Source organism: Pristiophorus japonicus, chromosome 12 (genome assembly GCF_044704955.1).
Source record: "Pristiophorus japonicus isolate sPriJap1 chromosome 12, sPriJap1.hap1, whole genome shotgun sequence".
Taxonomy (NCBI): Eukaryota; Metazoa; Chordata; class Chondrichthyes; family Pristiophoridae; genus Pristiophorus; species Pristiophorus japonicus.
In genome coordinates this window covers 77421464-77440614 of record NC_091988.1, presented here as the reverse complement: position 1 = coordinate 77440614, position 19151 = coordinate 77421464, and the positions used below count along the sequence as shown (strand labels likewise).

Below are 19151 nucleotides of genomic sequence, written 5' to 3'. Positions count from 1 at the left end.
TCCCCAACACATCCACTCTGCCCCACACACTAACTTCGCCACCCCAAGACCTCTTCTCTCCCCCACTTCTCCCTGCTCCTTGTACCTCCCCAGAGGGGATCTAGTCTTGACGGAGCTGCGCAAACTGCACTTTAAATGAAAGGTTTTATCAGCAAGTGCAACTCGTGGGACAGGAGGAGACTAACACTGTTCAGAGAAAGTTAGGAATTTTCTGGAAATTTTCTGAGAATTTTCACAGGAGAAGTTAATGAAATATCCTGGAATTCTGTGGAACACCCAATTCCCCTTTCGTTCCCATCAATTTTGAACCATGGGATTAGGACACCTCCCCCTTTAAGGGCACCAAGATGTCAGCATCAAACACAGCCTGGTCATGTACAACAAAAACTTACATTTATATAGCGCATTTAATGCAGCAAGACATCCCAAGGCGCTTAACAAGAGCGATATCGATAAAATATAAATGGATGGAGTATAAAAGTAGGGAAGTCTTGCTACAACTGTGCAGGGCATTGGTGAGACCACACTTGGAGTACTGCGTACCGTGTTGGTCTCCTTATTTAAGGAGGCAGATCAAAGATGGTTCACGAGGTTGATTCCTGAGATGAAGGGGTTATCTTATGAAGAAAAGTTGAGCAGGTTGGGCCAATACTCATTGGAGTTTAGAAGAATGAGAGGTGATCTTATTAAAACGTATAAGATTCCGAGGAGGCCTGACAGGGTAGATGCAGAGAGGATGTTTCCCCTTGTGGGAGAATCTAGAACTAGGGGGCATAGTTTCAGAATAAGGGGTCACACATTTAAAACGGAAATGAGGAGGAATTTCAGAGAGTCGTGAATCTGTCGAATTCTCTACCCCAGAGAGCTGTTGAGGCTGGGTCACTGAATGTATTTAAGGTGGAAATAGACAGATTTTTGAACGATAGGGAAGTCAAGGATTATGAGGCACAGGCAGGGAAGTGGAGTTGAGGCCAAGATCAGATCAGCCATTATGTTATTGAATGGCGGAGCAGGTTTGAGGGGCCAAATGGCCCACTCCTGCTCCTATTTCTTATGTTCTTATGTTCTAAAAACTTTTTCGACACCGAGTCACAAAAGGACAGATGAATGTCAGCTGTGGCTCAGTGGGCAGCACACTTACCTCTGAGTCAGAAGGTTGTGGGTTCAAGTCCCAGGAATTGGAGCACATAAATCTAGGTTGACACTCCAGAGCAGTGCTGAGAGAGTGCTGCACTGTTAGAGGTGCCATCTTTTGGCAGGCTATGTTAGATCTGGTCCTGTGTAATGAGACAGGATTAATAAACAATCTCCTAGTAAAGGATCCCCTTGGAATGAGTGATCATAGCACGATTGAATTCCAAATTCAGATGGAGGGTGAGAAAGTTGGATCTCTAACTAGTATACTAAGCATAAATAAAGGAGACTATGAAGGTATGAGGGCTGAGTTGGCTAAAGTGGACTGGGGAAATAGATTAAAGTGTAGGACGGTTGATGAACAATGGTGTACATTTAAGGAGATATTTCACAACTCTCAAGAAAAATATATTCCAGTGAGGAGGAAAGAGCGTTAGAGAAAAGATAGCCGTCTGTGGCTAACTAAAGAAATAAAGGACGGTATCGAATTAAAAACAAGGGCATACAATGTGGCCAAAACTAGTGGGAGGACAGAAGATTGGGAAGCATTTAAAAGCCAACAAAGAATGACCAAAAAAATGATTAAGAAAGAGAAGATGGACTATGAAAGTAAACTAGCACAAAATATAAAAACAGATGGCAAGAGTTTCTATGCGCATATAAAAAGGAAAAGAGTGGCTAGAGTAAATGTTGGTCCCTTGGAGGATGAGACCGGGGAATTAGTAATGGAGAACATGGAGATGGCAGAAACTCTGAATAAATATTTTGTATCAGTCTTAACGGTAGAGGATACTAATAATATTCCAGCAGTGCATCGTTAGGGGCTATGGGGGGGGAGGAACTTAACACAATCACTAAGGAGGTGGTATTCAGTAAGATAATGCGACTAAAGGTGGATATATCCCCTGGACCTGATGGCTTACATCCGAGGGTCTTAAGAGAAGTGGCGGCAGGGATTGTGGATGCATTGGTTGTAATTTACCAAAATTCCCTGGATTCTGGGGAGGTCTCAGCAGATTGAAAAACTGCAAATGTAACGCCCCTATTTAAAAAAGGAGGCAGTCGAAAAGCGAGAAACTATAGACCAGTTAGCCTAACATCTGTGGTTGGGAAAATGTTGGAGTCCATTATTAAAGAAGCAGTAGCAGGACATTTGGAAAAGCAAAATTCGGTCATTTATGAAGGGGAAGTCATGTTTGACAAAATTGCTAGAATTCTTTGAGGATTTAACGAACAGAGTAGATAATGGGAACCAGTGGATGTGCTGTATTTTTATTTCCAGAAGGCATTTGACAAGGTGCCACATAAAAGGTTACTACTGCACAAGATAAAAGATCACGGCGTTTGGGGTAATATATTAGCATGGATAGAGGATTGGCTAATGAACAGAAAACAGAGAGTAGGGATAAATGGGTCATTCTCGGGTTGGCAATCAGTAACCAGTGGGGTGCCACAGGGATCAGTGCTGGGACCCCAACTTTTACAATCTATATTGATGACTTGGAGGAAGGGACTGAGTGTAACATAGCCAAGTTTGCAGACGATACAAAGATGGGAGGAAAAGCAATGTGTGAGGAGGACACACAAAATCTGCAAAAGGTCATAGACAGGCTAAGTGAGTGGGCAAAAATTTGGCAGATGGAGTATAATGTTGGAAAGTGTGAGGTCATGCACTTTGGCAGAAAAAAATCAAAGAGCAAGTTATTATTTAAATGGAGAAAGATTGCAAAGTGCTGCAGTACCGCGGGATCTGGGGGTATTTGTGCATGAAACACAAAAGATTAGTATGCAGCTACAGCAAGTGATCAGAAAGGCCAATGGAATCTTGGTCTTTATTGCAATGGGGATGGAGTATAAAAGCAGGGAAGTCTTGCTACAGTTGTACAGGGTATTGATGAGGCCACACCTGGAATACTGCGTAAAGTTTGGTTTTCATATTTACGAAAGGATATACTTGCATTGGAGGCAGTTCAGAGAAGGTTCACAAGGTTGATTCCAGAGATGAGGGGGTTGACTTAAGAGGAAATGTTGAGTAGGTTGGGCCTCTACTCTTTGGAATTCAGAAGAATGAGAAGTGATCATATCGAAACGTATAAGATTATGAGGGGGCTTGACAAGGTGTATGCTATACTAGAACTAGAGGGCATAATCTTAGAATAAGGGGCCACCCATTTAGAACTGAGATGAGGAGAAATTTCTTCTCTCAGAGGGTTGTAAATCTGTGGAATTCACTGCATCAGAGAGTTGTGGAAGCCGGGACATTGAATAAATTTAAGACAGAAATAGATAGTTTCTTAAACGATAAGGGAATAAGGGGTTATGGAGAGCGGGCAGGGAAGTGGACCTGAGTCCATGATCGGATCAGCCATGATCGTATTAAATGGCGGAGCAGGCTTGAGGGGCCGTATGGCCTTCTCCTGCTCCGATTTCTTATCTTCTTAAAACACTGCACTTATTTAAGTTATACATCATTTTTCAGTCATGAGCCCAGTCTCCCAACACATTAAGATCTGCCTGAAACAGACGACCATCTTCTAGTTCGAACACTCACACAGATCTTGGTATCATCTGCAAATTTGCAAATTATACCCCAACCTCAAAATCCAGATCATTAATAAAAATAGTAAAAAGCAACGGTCCCAACACTGATCCCTGCAGGACAGGTGACCGGTCTCCAAACAGATCTAAATCCATCTATTTGCCTGTGTCCTGCCAGCCAGTTCTGAATCAAATTCAATATATTTTCACTAATACCAGAGGCTCCAATCTTACAGAGAAACCTCTAACGCGATAATTTGTCAAAAGCTATTTCGAAATCTAAGCAAACAATGTCTACTGGGCTTCCCTCGTCCACCAACTTTGTAACTTCTTCAAAAAAAACAATTAGAGTTTCAAAACATACCATTAGATTTAGGACAGTGCATCATCCTTCATCAAATCTCACCAATGTTCAGAGTTACCACTTGTCCCGCAATATGCAACTTCCCACAACTTCCCACAAGTAAACTCGCAGGCAGCGATGAAGTCGGTTTCTGATTGATACAGATCTCTTTTGTTTAATTCATTCTCGGGACATGGGTATCATTGGCAAGGCCAGCATTTATTGCCCATCCCTAGTTGCCCTTGAGCGGCATTGCTAGGCTACTTCAGAGGGCAGTTAAAAGTCCACCATATTGTTATGGGACTGGAGTCACATATAGGCCCAGATGGGGTGTAATCTATTTTCTTCATGGGTTCTTTGCTTAAGAATTCATAGTAACACATTGCTATTAAAACCTCGTTGGCTTATTAGCAAAGGTTTAACAATCACACTGCACATTACCAGTTCACCCATCATCATCATCATCATAGGCAGTCCCTCGAAATCGAGGAAGACTTGCTACCACTCCAAAAGTAAGTTCTCAGGTGACTGTACAGTCAAATACGGGAATTACAGTCTCTGTCACAGGTGGGACAGACAGTCGTTGAAGGAAAGGGTGGGTGGGGAGCCTGGTTTGCCGCACCCTCCTTCAGCTGCCTACGCTTGCTTTGTGCATGCTCTCGGCGGCGAGACTCGAGGGGCTCAGCGCCCCCACCGAATGCTCTTCCCCCACTTAGGGCGGTCTTTGGCCAGGGACTCCCAGGTGTCAATGAGGATGTTACACTTTATCAAGGAGGCCTTGAGGGTGTCCTGGAAACGTTTCCTCTGCCCACCTGGGGCAAGCTTGCCGTGTAGGAGTTCTGAGTAGAACGCTTGCTTTGGGAGTCTTGTGTCCGGCATGCGGATAATGTGGCCCGCCCAACGGAGCTGGTCGAGTGTGGTCAATGCTTCGATGCTGGGGATGTTGGCCTGATCGAGAACACTTACGTTGGTGCGTCTGTCCTCCCAGGGGATTTGCAGGATCTTGCGGAGGCATTGTTGGTGGTATTTCTCCAGCGATTTGAGGTGTCTACAGTATATGGTCCATGTCTCTGAGCCATACAGGAGGGCGAGTATCACTGCAGCCCTGTAGACCATAAGCTTGGTACCAGATTTGAGGGCCTGATCTTCGAACACTCTCTTCCTCAGGCAGCCGAAGGCTGCGCTGGCGCACTGGAGGCGGTGTTGAACCTTGTCGTCGATGTCTGCCCTTGTTGATAATAGGCTCCCGAGGTATGGAAAGTGGTCCATGTTGTCCAGGGCTGCGTTGTGTATCTTGATGACGGGGGGCAGTGCTATGCGGCGGGGTCAGGTTGGTGGAGGACCTTTGTCTTACGGATGTTTAGAGTCAGGCCCATGCTTTTGTACGCCTCGGTGAAGATGTTGACGATGACCTGGAGTTCAGCCTCTGAATGTGCGCAGACGCAAGCGTCGTCCGCGTATTGTAGCTCAGCCACCAGGCTCACAACCACCTGCCTCATCATGAATCCCCCGAACTCAACTGGCTGGGGTTTTATTGAGTCTTGTGAACATCACGTGACTGGCTAAGCCACTCACAACACACCAGCTCAACAAACCTTTGAGCATCCTCACAGGTGCGAACATTACATTGGGTAAAGACAGCCGATTGCCTTCCCTAAGGGACATGAGTGAACCAGTTAGGTTCTTACGACAATCCAACAGCTTCATGGGCATTTTTACCGATAGGATACTTAAAAAGAAAAACTGAATTCAAATTTTGCAAAGTGCCATAGTGGGAACTGAACTCAGATTCACTAGATTATTCACCCAGGTTTCTGGAGTGCTGTGTGCAGCCAGTGCATTGTGTCAATGTGGCAGGGGCTAAATCACAGCGCGCTGGTATGAGGTTAACAACAAAAACAACTTGCATTTATATAGCGCCTTTAACATAATGAAACATCCCAAGGCACACCACAGGAGTATTATGAGATAAAAAATTTCACACCAAGCCACATACGTAGAAATTAACGCAGGTGACCAAAAGCTTGTTCACAGAAGTAAGTTTTAGGGAGCGTCTTGAAGGAAGAAAGAGAGGTAGAGAGACGGAGAGGTTTAGACAGGGAGTTCCAGAGTTTGAGGCCTAGGCAGCAGAAGGCACGGCCACCAATGATTGAGCGATTATAATCAGGTATGGTCAAGAGGGCAGAATTTAGAGGACGCAGATATCTCGGGGGGGGTTGTGGGGCTGACGAAGGTCACAGAGATAGGGAGGGGCGAGGCCATGAAGAATGTTAAAAACAAGGATGAGAATTTTGAAATTGAGGCGCTGCTTAACTGGGTGCCAATGTAGGTCAGCGAGCACAGGGGTGATGGGTGAGCGGGACTTGGTGCGAGTTAGGACACGGGCAGCCGAGTTTTTGATCACCTCTAGTTTACGTAGGGTAGAATGTGGGAGGCCAGCCAGGAGTGCATTGGAATAGTCAAGTCAAGTTAGTAAGCAGACAGACTACACCTCAAGGTCAGGATTATGCGACCACGAAATAGCTGGAAAGATAAAGAGGTAGCGAGCGAGAAGGATAGAAGCAAAACATCATTCGCAAATACCTTCAGAGAATTATTATTTTGAAGAAAAATAATTCATTTCATTTTCTTTCACCACTGTTTCAGGCGGCTCTTTCAAATCATCTTTTAATGCATTTAAATCCCCTCATTTCTAAAGTAAATGCTCACTAATCACTGTCCCCCAGACTGAAACCAAAAGGACATTATCTTAAAAAGATCCAGAAAACCCAAGGAGATTAGTTCCTTCATAATTTAAGAAAGAAAAAGAGCACTGATGACTTTTTATAATGACATCAGTAATCGGGAGATTCCAGTTAATTCATTTCCGAATATCTCCAAGAATGCCATAATGCCATTATTGACACACAGAGCGGGATGGTATTCTCGCCATTGAGACAGGAACAGGATGAAGCCAGTCAGTTGTTGAAGATTCATTTCCTGGTCAGGCTGGAGCTGTGTGGAAGTTGTGACACCATGATTCCCGGCGGCCAGAATGGCAAGGACTGGAAAATTCTCCCTGTCAATCATGCCTGGTGAAAGTGACTGGGATTTGTGTGATGTAACCATCCTCCACTCACTGCATATTGCTGTTGGAGAAATAACCCAGCTTTTATCGGGAGACTTTGCTGTAGTTTTGGTCATGAGTTTGCTGTAGTTCATAGAGGCTCTGTTTAAATAGACTCTGTAGACTGTTTGCTGTATTTCATAGAGGCTCTTTAAATAGACTCTGTAGACTGTTTGCTATAGTGCGTTGTTTAAGTAGACTCTGTAGATCATTTGCTGGAGTGTGCTGTTTAACTAGACTCTGTAGACTGTTTGCTGGATTGCACTATTTAAATAGACTCTGTAGACTGTTTGCTGTTTAAATAAACACTGTAGACTGATGGCTGTAGTGCGCTGTTTAAATAGACTATGTTTGCCGAGTAAACAGTCTTTGTATGTTGTAAAATAGACTGTTCGCTGTGAGTCCTGCTGTAAGTACCTCCCCCGCCTCCAACTCATTGGCTGACACAGGGGTCACAATAGACACTCTGGTGGTGAAACGCTACTGTTGAGACGAAATGCCACCAAGCTGGGAGAGGGCAGTAATCAGACAGGGATTCCTACCTAGCGACTCCTGCTGAAGGGTGCCTGTGTTTTCACATGGGTACAGTCGTTGTCTCCACAGTTGAATAGTCTGCTGGCATTTACTGTCGAGGTTCACACAAGTACACGTGCCAATTGGGTGAGGGATTGTGTCACGAGTGGCTCACCTCCTGACTCCTCAAAGATCCCTCTACTACCTTAAGGCACAAATCAGGAGTCTGATGGAATACTTGTCCTGATGGGTGCAGCTGCAAAAGCACTCAAGAAGCTCGACACCATCCAGGATCGGCTGCCCAAGCCCCATCTTACATATCATTCCCTCCACCACCGGCGCACCGTGGCTGCAGTGTGTACAAGATGCACTCGCCAAGTCTCCTGTGGCAGCACCTCCCAAACCTACGACCTCCACCACCTAGAAGGACAAGGGCAGCAGGTGCATAGGAACACCACCACCTCCAAATTCCCCTTCCAAGGCACACGCCAGCTTAACTTGGGCATATATTGGCCGTTCCTTCACCTTTGCTGGGTCAAAATCTTGGAACTCCCTCGCTAACAGCACTGTGGGAGCATCTTTACCACACGGGACTGCAGCGGTTCAAGAAGGCGGCTGACCACCACCTTCTCAAGGGCAATTAGGGCTGGACAATAAATGCTGGCCTTGCTAACAATGTCCTGAGAATTAATTAAAAATAAAAACAGCAAGGCTGCTGGTACCGGTCGGGATGTACCCCTGACAGAGGAAGTACCTCCAGGGGAGGGATGGAAGAACTGAATAATTAAAGCCTTCTCAGCGTGGCTTGGCCTGGATGGGCAGAAGCCATCATTATCGATTGCCCTGTGCTCTTGTGCTGTAAAGCCAGTAAGAGCAAGTTGGGCTGGATTTTCAGTTCTGATCATCTTGGGGCGGTAATGGGGGTGGGGCGGTTAAGTTTGCGCCCAGAAACAGTTTGCGCCTCAGTTAGCAAAATTAATCAGCTGGGCCCTGAGTGTGGGGCAGAGTGCTAAGGGAGGCGTTGCACACCTCTCTTGGGGCGCTAGGCCGGCTGAGCATGTGAAAATCCCGAGCTAAACAGCCGGCCCGGGAGCGCTCTGAGAGACGTCTGGAGGGAAAAGGAAACATGAAAAAACACCAAAAACATTCCCAATGCACAGTCCACGCCACCAGAACATAAATCACAAAAAAATAAAAGAAAAAACAATCACACTTACCTGAGGTGGACATTACTTACCACACTGCAGCTGCTACAGCTCAGACTGCCCGCTTTTACACAGGTGGTCCCAGGAGTCGGGCGGGAGCCAAAAACTGAGCCAGTATTGCAACTGGGGGCGTTACACACTGGTTCGCCTCTTCCGGGCGGTACTGCTCGATACCGGCACCGAATGTGCTGGCGGGGCGCTGGAAGCTGGCTGCCCACCCGGAATTGCTTACCGTCGCCATTGCCGCCCTTCTGGGATGCTAACAGGGGCAGCATAAGACCAAAAAATCCAGCCCAAGGCCTTTAGCCATAAAGGGACAAGAAGACTGCAAATTATCATGTGTTTAGCCCAGCCCCTGCCCCTCCAAGGAGAAAGGATTTATCAGGCATCCAGTCATGGAGGCTGTGCGAGCATGTCCTTGGGTTGGCTTGAAGGTCGAACAATCCTCTTATCATAGCCTTCCCCAGCACCCACCACAGACGCACAGACCAAAGATTGTTTGGTTTTGCTTCTGAGAGTATGACCATCCCTCTTTGGCCCAATAAACCGAAACGCCCATCACACAAGCCACACCATGCCTCCATCTGTGCCACACTGAACCAGCTTCCAGGAATCGTGCGTCAACTGGCCAGAGGTGGCTGCACCATCAGCACCTCCCAGGGAAAAGGGAGAAAGAAAGACCTTTCACTGAGATACCTGTTATAGTGTCAGCTGTGGCTCAGTGGGTAGCACTCTTGCCTATGAGTCAAAAGGTTGTGGGTTCAAATCCCATTCCAGAGATTTGAACATAAAAATCTTGGCTAACACTCCCAGTGCAATGCTGAGGGAGTGCTGCACTGTCAGAGGTGCTGTTTTTCAGGTGCAACATTAAACTGAGGCCCTGTCTGCTCTCTCAGGTAGACTTAAAAACTCCCATGGCACTATTTCAAAGAAGAGCAGGGGAGGTGTCCTGGGGCCAATATTTATCCCTCAATCAATGTAACAAAAAAATAGATTATCTGGTCATTATCACAGTGCTATTTGTGAGAGCTCGCTGTGCGCAAATCGGCTGTCGAACGGCGCTATCTAAATCTTTCTTTTTCTTTTTATATCTCTAGCTTTTTCCAGTTCTGATGAAAGTTAATCGACCTGAGACATTAACTCTGTTTCTCTCTGCACAGATGCAGCCTGACCTGCTGAGTGTTTCCAGCATTTTCTGTTTTTATTTCAGATTTCCAGTATCCGCAGTATTTTACTTTTGCATTTATATAGCGTCTTTCACGGCCTCAGAACATTCCAAAGCGCTTTACAACCAACGAAGTACATTTGAAGTGTAGACACTGCTGCAATGTAGAAAATGCAGCAGTCAATTTGCGCGCAGCATGGTCCTACCAACAGCAGTGAGATGATGGCCAAATAATCTGTTTCCTTTTAGTGATGTTGGTGTGGACACAGTGCAGGGGGAGGGGAATAATTCACCTGCACTTCTTCGAAATAGTGCCATGGGATCTTTTACGTCCACCCGAGAGGGAAGATGGGGCCTCGATTTAACCGTACTGCACTGGAGCATCAACCTGGACTTGGTGCTCAAGTCTCTGGAATGAGGATTGAACTCACAACCTTCTGATTAAGAGGTCGGCTGACTGATGGAGCCATGCCCGACACCTGAGAGATGATGGGCCAAAGGTACAGGTGACAGCTGTCTGGTTCTGAAGTGGACAGTCCAGTTTTCTATTGACTGTGGATTATGGAAGCTCTTGCTCAATTTTCACCTCCAGCAAAGCAATTTCAGAACTCAAAGCTAAGGCCAATCTTTGCCCACCTCCGAGCAAAGAGTTGAGGCTACGTCTCACGTATGTTGCACTCGGTTCTGTCTGTTCCACGTTGCTTCTGCACCACAATATTTGAAGGCACAGGCTGTTAGCCGTGGCTTAGTGAGTAGGAATCTCACACCTCTGAGTCAGGAAGTTATGGGTTCGAGCCCCACGCCAGAGACTCAAGCATAAAAATCTAAGTTGACACTCCCAGTGCAGTGCTGAGGGAGTGCTGCACTGTCGGAGGTGCCGTCTTTCGGATGAGACGTTAAACCGAGGCCCCGCCTGCTCTCTCAGGTGAACGTACTGGTACTTCAAAAATATGTAATTGGTTGTAAAGTGGTTTGGGATGTCCTAAAGTAATGAAAGACACTGTAGAAATGCAAGTTCTTTCTTTAATTGGAGTGGAAAGAAGATGGCTTCCAAAGAAACCACATTTCTACGGTATCGCCACGACAACGCATTGCCCTCACACCCACAGAGGCTTCCAGTATAAAACACAAAGTCAGTCTAAACTAAATGGGTCTCTGGTTTCTCAAGCAGCAGTGATGAAATAATAAGGCCAAGATATGGCTTTAGCATTCCATAGACTGTGAGAATTGGATGGGACGGGGTATCGGTGTTATGGTCCTGAGATGAGAGGGTTGTCCTATGAGGAGAGATTGAGTAGATACTCTCTGGTGTTTAGAAGAATGAGAGGTGATCTCATTGAAACATGTAAGATTCTGAGGGGGCTTGACAGGGTAGATACTGAGAGATTGATTCCCCGGGCTGGAGAGTCTAGAACCACGGGCACACTCAGGATAAGGGGTCGGACATTTAAGACTGAGATGAGGAGGAGTTTCTTCACTCAGAGGGTTGTGAATCTTTGAAATTCTCTGCCCCAAAGGGCTGTGGATGCTGCCGTTACGTATATTCAAGGACTCTCGGGGAATCAAGGGATATGGGGATCGGTGGGAAAGTGTTGAGGTCAATGATCAGCCATGATCTTATTGAATGGTGGAGCAGGCTCGAGGAGCCGTATGGCCTACTCCTGCTCCTATTTCTCATGTTCTTATAGTCCTGTCCATACACAGGATATTAGAGCAAGAAATCTTCATCCTTACTAACTGGGGTAGGGAGGGGAGAGGGGTGAGGGTGTGGGGGCACAGGTAAGTAACACGGCCCTCAGATTCCACGCTTCTCTCACACTGAGAGACATCTGTCTCCCACTGAACACTGACTCGTTGCCTCAAAAATTGTTTGTTGGAATTTCAACTAACTCAAATTAAAATAGAATCATAGAAATATACAGCATGGAAGGAGGCCATTTCGGCCCATCGTGTCCGTGCCGGCCGACAAAGAGCTTTCCAGCCTAATCCCACTTTCCAGCTCTCAGTACGTAGCCCTGTAGGTTACAGCACTTCAAGTGCATATCCAAGTACTTTTTAAATGTGGTGAGGGTTTCTGCCTCTACCACCCTTTCAGGCAGTGAGTTCCAGAATCCACAAACCTCTGGGTAAAAACATTTCCTCTCAAATCCCCTCTAAACCTCCTACCGATTACTTTAATTCTGTGTCCCCTGGTTGTTGACCCCTCTGCTCAGGGAACTAGGTCTGTCCTATCCACTCTATCTAGGCCCCTCATAATTTTACACACCTCAATAAGATCTCCACTCAACCTCCTCTGTTCCAAAGAAAACAAACCCAGCCTATCTAATTTTTCCTCATACCTAAAATTCTCCAATCCAGGCAACATCCTTGTAAATCTTCTCTGTACCCTCTCCTGTGCAATTACATCTTTCCTGTAATGTGGTGACCAGAACTACACGCAGTACTCCAGCTATGGCCTAACTAATGTTTTATACTGTTCAAGCATAAATTGTTTTACTATCCTGCACTAGTACCGCATTCAAACATGGCACAAGACAAGAGTCAGCCTCCCTCTGAAGTGTTCAGAAGCATAACATCTGGTCTGCACTTGGTTCTCTCTTATGCTTCTCACCGCAGCGTTTGATATATTAAAAAAAACTTTTTTTCTTCGAAGAGATTTTAAAATAAGATGTAACGTTATTCAGTCCGCTTTTCTTCACACGCCAGATCCCGCTGGCCCTGACTGCTCCTAGACAGTCAACTGTGGCTTAGTGGGCAGCACCCTTGCCTCTGCATCACAAGGTTGCTGGTTCAAATCCCACTCCAGGAGCTTGAGCACATAAAAAAATCGAGGCTGATACTCCCAGTGCAGTGCTGAGGGAGCGCTGCACTGTTGGAGATGCCGTTTTTCGGATGAGACTTTAAACCGAGGCCCCATCTGCTCTCTCAGGTGGACGTAAAAGATCCCATGGCACTATTTTGAAGAAGAGCAGGGGAGTTATTCCCGGTGTCCTGGGAAATATTTATCCCTCAATCAACATCACTATAACAGATTATCTGGTCATTATCTTGTTGCTGTTTGTGGGAGCTCGCTGTTCGCAAACTGGCTGCTGCATTTCCCACATTACAACAGTATTTCATTGGCTGTAAAGCGCTTTGAGACATCTGGTGTTCATGAAAGGCGCTATATAATTGCAATTTGTTGTGGTTGACACTGGACGCCTGATATTGGCCAGCGTTCCGTTCCCCCGAGTGCTGACATCCCTCACCTCAGCGAGCACAAACATTTCGCCGAAGGAACTATCTGTTGCGAACTCTCCTGTTCATTTCACTGCCTCAACTCTGAGCCAGCGGCTGGTGTGTGAGTAGGAAGCTGCTGCTGTGCAGCAGATCCATACTTGAGGAAGATCATCCATTCTCCTGGGATATTAAGAGACTCATGCATTTAGTGTTTTATCTAATTTTCCATCAGATTACAGTAGGAGGACTATCCGTCAAACACTATTGTCTGTCTCTGTAAACAGTTAAAGGAGATTTCAGCTCGTTACAACATCATCACAATGGAGCGAGGAATAAGGGACGACACTGCTTCAATCTGATTATTGCACAAAACATGAATTTGATAAGGCCAGCATGTTTAAAGAATGAGGTGCTTATCTGCCGCGTTCTATCACCTCTGCCAAAACTTTACAAAGCAAACCCTTCACAATCGCGTGGCAGTCAAAGTATGTACCCGACAAATGACCATTTCTGCTAAATGAGTGTTTTATCTGATCAAAGGAGTGAATTACATGGAGCCTGCAGCACAGAAACAGGCCGATCGGCCCAACTGTCAGCCGTAGCACAATGCATCCTTGCCTCTGAGTCAGAAGGACTCCCTTGCCCCTGAGTCACACTCCAGCGACTTGAGCACAAAGATCTAGGCTGACACTCCCAGTGCAGTACTAAGCGAGCGCTGCACTGTCAGAGGTGCCGTCTTTTGAATGAGACGTTAAATCGTGGCTCAAGGCCTCTCCAACTGAGTGTCTCCCGGTGCTGCCCCACATTGCCCCACCTGCCATTCGCCGTGATGCCACCGTGCTCCGTGAGATGGGAACAACCAGCAGCAACACCGACCTTCCCATTCACCAAGACTTGAATAACCCACCACCAAAGCGCTTAAAATTGTGCCGGCCAATCTGGGAAACAGTAGCCAATGTTTAAGCAGCTGGTATCAACCCATTATCAGGATGGATGGAATCGTGAGACGCATGCAACATAAAGGCGATGGCTGCGAAGCCAGGTCGCTGATTGCAGTCCGGGCAGGCACAGAAGAAAGGGCGAAGGAGCGGCAAAAGTTTGTAGAAGGAAGTGACTGGGGCCCAGGAGAGGCGTGAGTCTGCGGCCCAGAAGAGGCGAGGGCCCAGGGGCAGCACTGGCCAGCCCACACTGCGACTAGGTCCGTGCAGCAGAGATGGTCTCCAGTCTTCTTGGGTAATCCTTGCCACTGGACCAAGACCTAGCTCTGTCAAGCCCGTGTGATGGCTGGTGTGCAACGGTCACCACACATTAAAAAAATCCACGCACAGGCATCTTCCACCCTTCAGGATGTAGTTCGGGATCTGGAATATTAGGTCTTTCATTGAAACAACTGTGAACTCATTCCTTTTTGGCTTGGAAGCAAGTCATCCTCGATACGAGGGACTGCCTATGATGATGATAAATTGTTGCCCCGAATGCTCTCTCAGGTGAATGTAGAAGATCCCATGGCCACTATTTCGAAGAAGAGCAGGGGAGTCACCCCCAGTGCCCGGGCCAATATTTATCCCTCAATTAACATCACTAAAAAACAGAATTATCTGGTCACTGTCGCATTGCTGTTTGTGGGAGCTTGCTGTGCGCAAATTGGCTCTTGGTTAAGCAACAGCTCAATTTTAAAATTGTCATCTGTGTTTTCAAATTCCTCCATGGCCTCATCCCTTCTCCATAGCTCTGTAATCTCCTCCGGCCTTACAACCCTCCGAGATCTCTGCTCTCCTTCAATTCTGGCCTGTTGAGCATCCCTGATAATAATCGCAATGGCGGCCGTGCGTTCAGCTGCTTGGGCCCTGAGCTCTGGAATTCCCTCCCTAAACCGCTCCGCCTCTCCATTTTTCCTCCTTTAAGATGCTCCTAAAAACCTCCCTCTTTGATCTGCCCTAATACCTTGAGCAGCAGCAACTACAGTCCTGCCTGCCCTTAGATTTCTTACTTGCTGGTGTGTTCCGTTTGGTTGTTGCGAGCCTGGAGATGTGGAAGGGGCTGGTTCTTTGCGCTGATTCCTGACTGGCAGACAAATCCTAAATCACAACACCAAGATGGCTTAGTGTCCACAACGTGAGACACCTGCAAAATAACTGAAAGGTGGGTTCAAACTTGGCTTTGTAACTCCCCAGACTCCAGTGGTGACCTGTGTGACCCATGAAGACCGAAAGCTCAGACACTTCTGGCTTAGCTGACTCCATTATATAAGAATGCGTCACGCTAATCTGGAACGCTCTACCTGAAAGGGTGGTGGAATCAGATTCCATGGGAACTTCCAAATGGCAATTGGACACGTGCTTGAAGAGGATTGATGTGCAGGGTCACGGGGAAAAGGCTGGGATGTGGGACTAAATGGGAACAGCTCCTTCAAAGAGCCGGCGCCGGCATGAGGGGCCGAGTGGCCTCCAGCTGTGCTGTAAGATTTTATGATTTAAGGAGATTGGCAAGAGAACCATGACGAAACAATTTTTTGCACAGCGAGTTCTTACAATTTGGAATGTTGCTGCCTGAACGGGCGGTGGAAGCAGAGTCAATGGTAAGTTTCAAAAAGGGAAGTTGGATAAAGACTTGAAGGGGAAAAATCAGCAGGGCAATGGGGAAAGAGCAGGGGAAGTGGGATTAATCAGCAGCTCTTGCAAAGAGTTGGTACAGGCACAATGGGCCGAAAGGCCTCCTTCTGTGCTAGAAGATTATATGATAATGATGTGCTTTTAGCCGAGTCTCAATGCTGCGGCTGCCGACACATTCGCACACTAAGTTTAATGCTTTCGGCTCGGCCTATATTCCCGAGAGTTTAGAAGAATGAGAGGTGATCTGATTAAAACATATGGGGCTAGATTTTCCACTTTTTTTGCATCGATACCGCCCACTTAATGTCCATTTTAACACTGAGATGAGGTATAACATCCATATATATGACTATTTAGGCACAAAATGGAAATTAACGCCCATGTATCGATTACTTATTGCCCAGCGTAACTTTCAGCATGTACTTAACGCCGAGAAATAGTAATACTGCCTGTCCACTTTTTTTTGGCGTAAAGATCAGAATTGGTGAAACTAACTCCCAAAATATCGCTGAGCGTTACTTTCAGCACCTCGCACACATATCGCCGAAAATAATTATCGCCGAAAAAACCGCTGTGAAAATGTTGCTCTCACCTGAATATCAATGGCGGTATGGACGCCATTTTGTAAATCGCAGGTCGCTTCATTTAAAAGGCTGCTTCAATTTCTGGGGAGTTTTGAGGTACTCTGGAGTTCTTTTAAGGTGATTTAAACATCTGAACAAACATCTTATCATACTGTGGATGATTGGAATTTAATTTAGGTACCTTAGTGGGAAAAATTATTGTTTGTGAACAATAGGTATAATACTGATAGTTATTGTAATGGGGCCTGTCATTTCTCAGCCTGACTTGTTGACTCTGCACATGCTGCAGACTAGAGATGGCCAAAGGTATATTCAAAAGCATTATGTGGTCAATCTAAGACGTGCCAGACTGCTGAGGAGGACGAGACCTTACACCCCACGCACTTACAGGGAGAAGGGGTCTTACCTGAAATTGTTCGATAACATGTGCCTTAGGAGACTGCGCTTCCACAAAGAGGTTATCAGTGAGATATGCCAGCTCATCAGGGGAGATCTGCAGCCTGTCAGCACCATCAGGACCGCACTGTCTGTCGAGGTCAAGGTCACTGCAGCACTTTCGTTCTACGTGTCGGGTTCCTTTCAGGCCTCAGCTGGCGACATTCACGCTATATCTCAGCATGCCACACATTGCTGCATTCGACAGGTCAATGAAGCCCTTTACGCATGCAGGATGGACTTTATAAGCTTCCCTATGACCAGGGAGACACAGACTGAGAGGGCTCTAGGATTCGACCAAATTGTTAACTTCCCCAAGGTGCAGGGAGCAATAGACTGTACGCACATCGCCATGCAGGCATTTTTTTAGGATGCAGAGGTTTTTCGGAACCGAAAGGGATTCCACTCCCTGAATGTGCAACTTATTGTCGACCACCAGCAAATTATTATGGCAGTGAATACCAAATTTCCGGGCAGCATCCATGATGCTCAGATCCTGCGTGAGAACACTGTATCTGACATGTTTACCAGTCAGCCACAAGGTCAATGTTGATGCTTGGTGACAAAGGATATGGCCTCGCCAACTGGCTGATGACCTCCCTGCGCAACACCCAGACAGAAGCCGAGAAGCAATGCAATGAGAAGCACAGAGCCACACGCAATATCGTTGAGAAAACCATTGGAGTGCTTAAGCAGCGCTTTAGATGCCTGGACCACTCAGGAGGCAAGCTACCCTGAGCAGGTAGCTCAATTCGTGGTGATGTGCTCCATGCTGCACAACTTGCCTATCAGGAGGGGACAAGAATTGCCAGAAGGGATTGCCAGTCGACCTCAGAAGAAAGAGGAAAAGGAGGACGAGGAGGTGGTCGCTGACCTCGGGCTAGACAATCAGGCTGACGCTGAAACCATGCCCCCGCCCCCCTGTAGACCGCGTGAAAAGGCCTGCGGAGGCTACATAGCTGCAAGACTTTTATGTCAGCAGCTCATAAATGAGCGCTTTGCTTGAAATAACATTGCTGGTATTTACAAAGCTGCAACACTGCTCTGTCTGCAGCTCATACATCAATAGCGTGCATCACCTTGGTGACAGTTAAAGTTTAAGTATAAAAAACACCCCACCCCACCCCCCAACAAATTTATAACATTTAGATCAAATGGTCAACATTTCCAACAACACAGAACACAAATGCAAACCAACAAGATAGCCCCCTCCCCCCAAACCTCCCAACAAAATAGCACCAACAACATAAAAATATGACCAAGATAACACCTGTAACCATGCACCTCACTTTCCTTCCTCCCCCCCCCACCCCGCCCCACGCTTCTCCTCCCCACCTCTCCCCCTTCCCCTTTCCCTTCTGACTCCAAGCCGCCTGGCCGCGGAGTTCCTCAGGTGCTGGTTCATTGGCGGGGATGACAGCAGAACCGCTGCTTGGACGATACGGGAGAGGACGGTCCCAATCCTCCGAGCCCAGAAGCAAGATCTTCCTCCTGGCTGTTCTGTGTCGTTGGCAATAGGATTGCGGCACCTTGCGGTGCAGTGCTGCACTCCGGGACCACTGGAAGGCCTCTGCCACCAGTGTTTCTGGCTATCACCTCCAGGGTCTCCGCCATCCTCGGCACGTACTCTATCATGGTGGCGGACATGCTGGTCAACTGTTGGGATATGCCCCCCATTGTCTGGAGGATCTGCTGACCTATGTCAACACTCCTCCTGGACAAGTGTACCATGTACCCGCTCAGATCTGCAGCTCGTGGAGCAGACCTGCCGCGTCGAACCAACCTCCGCTTGGTCGCCGCCGTCCTGGAGACACCTCGGGTGCCCTGTGGCAAGGTGCTTGGGCCCGGTATCTCCACGGTGGAGGTAGGAATGGCCACAGGAGCACTAGGAGCTCCTCAGCACCAGATGTAGGATTGTCCGGCGAGTCCGGCCCCGCGCCCACCTTCTAGGCTCGGTGGTCTTGCCTGGGGCCGTGCTGCTGGCTGAGCTGTAAAACATAAATGAGGTTATTAGAGGAGGAGGGGGTGCTAGGGTCACAAGGTGATTCCAGCGCTACACACAGCATATGCACGACAAAAGCACCACCGCTATCAAAATCATCACAGACATCACATTGCATAACCATCAACACATTCTGCATTGCAATGATTCTCATGAGGCTATCATTTTTTAGAGAACATTTTTATGATTTATCTATCATATATTATTGGACAGATATGAGTGGGTGTGGCATCTATTGAATTTACATCACACAATGGTGTATACTTTACTCACGTGGTTTCACATCAGGTTCTGC

The 19151-nt window shown here is 47.0% G+C and overlaps 1 protein-coding gene across 1 annotated transcript in view; it reads right to left on the bottom strand.

Annotated features, from left to right (window-relative positions):
* Nucleotides 1-16872, bottom strand: part of LOC139277349 (plexin-A1-like) — a 633908-nt gene extending 617036 nt beyond the window's left edge. Inside the window, exon 1 of the mRNA XM_070895706.1 lies at nucleotides 16826-16872. The gene's annotated coding sequence lies outside the window, so the exon portion shown is untranslated. The remainder of the gene's footprint in view (nucleotides 1-16825) is intronic.
* Nucleotides 16873-19151: the final 2279 nt, after the last annotated feature.